Source organism: Elephantulus edwardii, unplaced genomic scaffold, assembly GCF_000299155.1.
Source record: "Elephantulus edwardii isolate Elephantulus edwardi_28Jun2011 unplaced genomic scaffold, EleEdw1.0 scaffold00028, whole genome shotgun sequence".
NCBI classification, from domain to species: Eukaryota; Metazoa; Chordata; class Mammalia; order Macroscelidea; family Macroscelididae; genus Elephantulus; species Elephantulus edwardii.
The window spans coordinates 11,319,935-11,325,336 of record NW_006399778.1 but is presented as its reverse complement, the minus strand read 5'-3'; the positions used below and the strand labels follow the sequence as shown (position 1 = coordinate 11,325,336).

At 41.7% G+C, this 5,402-nt stretch overlaps 1 protein-coding gene and 1 pseudogene across 1 annotated transcript in view; one reads left to right on the top strand and one right to left on the bottom strand.

Moving 5' to 3' along the window:
• DDOST (dolichyl-diphosphooligosaccharide--protein glycosyltransferase subunit (non-catalytic)) overlaps positions 1-5,402 on the bottom strand; it is a 31,773-nt gene that overhangs the window by 20,071 nt on the left and 6,300 nt on the right. The window lies entirely within an intron of this gene.
• On the top strand, positions 2,776-3,955 carry LOC102848348 (annotated as a pseudogene).

The window sequence follows — 5,402 nt, the reverse complement described above, 5'->3', positions numbered from 1 at the left end:
AAGGAGTAGCCTGGTTTAACCCTCTCCAGGATGAATCTGTTTGCTTTCTTGGCAGTCCATGGTACAGTCAATGTTCTTCTCCAGCACCACAACTCAAAGGCATCAATTCTCCTTCTATCCTCCCTAGTAATTGTCCAACTCTCTGATGCATAACAAGTGATTGCAAAGACCATGGCCTGTATCAGGCGCCCCTTAGTCTCCGGACTAAGCAGGGAATACCAGAAGAATGTCTATCTGTGTTTCATTGATTATGCAAAGGCGTTTGACTGTGTGGATCATTTAGGGCTCTAGGTGATCACAAACCACAGAAGGGCCTTACACTGAACCCTCTCAGCACACAGAAACTTCTGGAACTCCAGGAATGCCACAGAAAGGACTTCCTGCAGCAGCATTTCAAAATATGTGGGACCCACTCCACTGAGGCACAAAAGATATCTGTGATGCAGGGGCAGGACTTCAAATATCACTTTGTCTCAAGAGTTACTCCCAGCGAGCTCTGGTGGCCTAGTGGCAAGAAGCTGCACTGCAATCCCAGAGGTGTGTGGTTCGAATGCTCCAGATGCTCTGCCAAAGAAGGGGGGACAATCTCCTCCTGTACCAGTCAGATATGATTTGACGGTACATACATTAGGAAAAAGAAAAAAAAAAAGAGTTACTCCCTTTCCAATGATTTTTTTCCCCTCCCCAAGCTTTCTCCAAAAAGATTATCTTAATTAGGTCTCAGTTCTTAATAAGCCTCTAATACCTGCTAGTCTCCTTTAGTAAGAGGAATCCTAAGGCTCAAAATCCTTCAGCATTTGCCTTAAATTTAACAGATGGTAAGGAGTTAATGCTGCTACCCCAGAGGCAGGTGGTTCAAATCCACCAACTGCTCCTTAAGAAAAGGATGGGCAGTCTCCTCCTACGTCATTTACAGCCTCTGAATGCCTGCTGGGGCTACAAGTGGGTTCCAACTCCATGGCAATGAGTTTTGAGAGAATCTAAAAACAAACAAAAAAATATTTAATTATCACCTGACTGAAAAAACAAAACCCAAACCACTGCCTTCGGGTTAAAACCAACTCACAGCCTGTAGGAAAGCAAATGTTAAACTAAATGTTAAACCAAATGCAAATACAAGCTGGAATTCCTCCTGAGACAGATCACAGGAATCAGGCAGCACAGCTTCATTTGCAAAGAATTCTCCTTGTGATTTACTTCATAGCTATTCTCAATAAAGGTTACAGAGAGCTTGGCTTGAGGCTTCAGTTTTCAAGCTGTCTGCACCCTGCCTTTTGTTCTTTTTCTCGATCCTGGGTGACCCCTGACCCTTCTCTGTGCCTCAGTGACAACAGCGGACCCTCCACTGGGTTTCTGAGCTGTAAACTGCACAGGAGGAATTGGTCCATTTTTCTCCCTCAGATGTGCAGGTAGAGTCAAACTGCCAGAAGCAAGCATTTGGGTTAGGAGCTCAAATCCCTACAGACTACACCATCCAAGCTCCACCTAATCACTAGCACAAGTGATATGGAATACAACATAAAAGAGAATGGAAACCCACTATCATTTTGGAAATACTGTTTTCAATTCTCTAACATTTCTCAACTACAACAGCCTCTCTCAACCTTCTCCCATATCAACCACTTAAGGCCTCTTTCCTTCTCAGTGTCACTCTACTACAGTCATCCCCACAAGCACAACTTGCCCAAGTCCTCCACTTCATCATGGATATCCTGAACAGGAATTTAGTGGCCCATTCAGCACTCCTACATCCTCAAAGACAGTATTTAGTCTTTTGCTCTTTAGAGCTTCAAGGGGTGGCTCCCTGGCCTCTCTGTCTCACCATTCAGGACCCACTGCAGAGTTCAAAACACAAAAGATAATTTAGCCAACATTAGTATGGCAAAGACTCTATTCTCTATCCAATAATTTGAAGATTTTAATTTGAAGAATCTGGGATCACATCTACCCAAATATATATTGTCCCCCAAAAGTCAATTCCACGGACATATATTGGGGTGAACGAGGAGTAATATTTGATAAACAAGAGAGCATGTAGGAAATGCCCTAGGGAGCTGGCTGAACCCAATCTCATGAGCCTACAAACAGGAAAGGAGCTGCCTATGAAACATACTGGCTTCTTGAGTTTCATTAACTAAATGGAGAGATGGCCCACATGGACCCAGATAAGGACAGTGGGAAGATAAAGTGGAGCAAATAAGAAAAATTTCTAAAATGCTCACAAAAAAGCTGGAGATATTTCATCTGGAAAGGAAACAACTGAGTATTATGACATGACTGAAGGAGCCTTGGCAGTGTAACAGTGAAGTGTTTAGCTACTAACTAAATAAGTAGCAGTTGAACCCATAGAGCAAGTCATCAAGATAAAGACCTGGTGATCTGCTCCCATAAACTGCTGTGATTGTCAGCTGGCACCAAATCAACTACAACTCATGGCAACCCTATGGCAACAGACCTGAACCTTGCCCTGTCTTGTACCATCTTCATGTTTGTTCTTCTTGCAGTCCATGGTTTATTCAGTACTTTTCGTCAATAGCACAATTCAAAGGCTTCAGTTCTTCCCGTCATCCTTATTCATTACCCCACTTTCAGATGCACAGGAAGCAACTGAACCCATCAACAAATGAATGGATAGAGCAGCTGTGGTATATTCACACAAAGGAAGCAAATGAAAACATCATGGCTTGGATCAGGTCTACTGTAGTCTTTAAAACTGGCATCCTCACCCTACAGAACTTTGGAGAGATCCTTGACGGTAGATTTTACCAATGCAAAATGTCTTCTGAGGTTCTCCCCTTCCATTGTCTGGTCAGTTGGGCAGTTGAGTCCAAAACTACCTACCTGGAAGACTTTCCATTACTCCCTGAGTATGACCTGGCTCTGTCCAAGTTAGGTGAGGAAGTGGATGATGTTTATCTCATTTGTGCTCAAGGACTGCCCTGGTCATGCACTGTGGAAGATGTCCTTAACTTTTTCTCAGACTGCAGACTCCGCAATGGTGAGAATGGAATACACTTCCTCTTAGAGATGGGAAACGAAGGAGTGGTGCCTTAATTGAAATGGATTCAGAGCAAGATGTGCAGAAAGCCTTAGAGAAGCACCACATGGACATGGGTCAGCGGTATGTGGAGGTGTATGAGAGCAACAGTGAAGATGTGGATGCCTTAATAAAGAGCTTGCAGGTCAACTCTCCACCTGTGATAAATGATGGTGTGGTTCATTTGCAAAAACTTCCTTACAGTTGCAATGAAAAAGACATAGACGACTTCTTTGCAGGACTGAATATAGTGTAGACATTACTTGTGTCATAGACTACAGAGCATGGAGAAAAACAGGGGACGCCTATGTGCAGTTTAAAGAACTCAAAACGGCCAACCAGCTCCTACTGAAGCATAGGGAAGAAACTGGTAATTGATATTTCCAAGCAGAATGAATGAAGTTTGAACCCAGGTTCCTTCTCATAAGGGAAAAAAAATTGCATCTAAGTATATAACTGAGCCAGAAATGGCCTTCGAAGAACATAAAGTAGCTGAAGATGGTCAACCTAGGACAGCTTTTGAAAATAAGAAAATAATAGAGTTGCCTAAGAGAATGTCAGAAAAGCTTCCAGATGCTGTTGATTTTGGAGTTACACCTTCTCTACACTTTGTTCACATGAGGATTGCCTTTCTAACCTAATGCCCAATACATTATAAAATTTTTTTGCTCCACTGAAGGCTGTTAGAATCACCATGGAATACGTTCCAGTGGGAAAGCCACTGGAGAAGCTAACGTGCCCTTCGATACTCACGAGGATGCTGTTGCAGCTATGCTCAAGCTCCAGTATCAATCTCATGTCCAACATAGGTATATTGAAAATAAGACTTCCAGGGACTCCATTAAAAGGATGAAAAGGAAGAAGCATTTCATTTGCACATCTTCCTTGGACATGGGATACAAAGTCCCAGTTTATTAGCAGCAACTGCTTGAAGAAAGGACTTTGGGTATTTGGTATATTACAACTAACAGAAATTTCATAATGGACTGATTAGAAAAGGAAAGAAAAAAATCCACTTGAGATTATGAAATAAGCCACAAATATAATTTTTACTTAAACAGCTAAAGAACAAGTCTTCTGAACTTTTAACTGCTGCTACCATGGGTGTTGACTGCAGATCCAAGTCAAATGGAATGCTTGACAAGTGCAATCTTTTCTCCATCTATCATAATGTTGTCTATGGGTCTAGTGGTGAGGATTTTTGCTTTCTTGATGATGAGATGTAATCCATATTGAAGACTGTAGTCTTTGACCTTCTCCAATAAAAGCTTCAAGCTTTCTTCATTTTTAGCAAGCAAGGTTGTTTCACCTGCATAATACAGGTTATTGATGAGTCTTCCTCCAATCCCAATGCCAAATTCTTCATATAGTGTAGCTTTTAAAATTATTTCCTCAGCATATAAACTGAATAGATACAGAGAAAGGATGCAATCCTGATGCACATCTTTCCTGATTTTAAACCATGCAGTGTTCCCTTGTTCTATCTGAATAACAGTTTCTTGGTCTATGCAGAGTTTTGCATTAGCACATAAGTGTACGGAAATTCCCATTCTTCTGAAAGTTAGCCATAATTTGTCCTAAAAACCATAAAGATTTTAGCCTCAAAAATAAAATGGGACAGTTCCAAACAGCACTTAACGGCAACAATATAGCTCTAGGAAAAATAAGTAATAGATTTATTCTCTAACGCCTTAAGAGAATTAAGAAACTCCTTCCATATGCTCCACCAAAAAGAAAGTAGTTAAATGTAAGAAAGAACTTAAACTCTTCAACAAATGGTGCTGGCAAAACTGGACTGCTTACCTACAGAAACCTGACACAGGATACACATCTCACACGAAACACAAAAATCACCTCAAGGTGGATAAGAGACTTGGGAATAAAGCCCAAAGTTTATAAGAGACAAACTGGGCTCAAGCTTAGTTTATAAGAGACAAACTGGGATCAAGCTTAGTTTATAAGAGACAAACTGGGATCAAGCTTAGAAGCCCTCGTCTATGGTATAAGGAGACTGCTAAATACAGCCAGAAGTGTACAATCTGAACAGGATAAAATTGATGAATGGGACCTTCTAAGGATTAAATCCCTGTGTTCATCAAAAACTTTTTCCAACTGGGTGTAAAGAAAACCTACTGACTGGGAACAAACATTTGGCAATACCATCTCAGACTGCTAGGAAAACAGATTTGTCCTGGAAAGGGTTAAACCGGGTGGCTCCTTGGAGGCAAGGATTCGGAGGCTCCGTCTAACATACTTTGGACATGTTGCGAGGAGAGACCGGTCCTTGGAGAAGGACATCATGCTTGGGAGGGTGGAGGGACAGCGCAGGAGGGGAAGGCCCTCTATGAGGTGGACTGATTCAGTG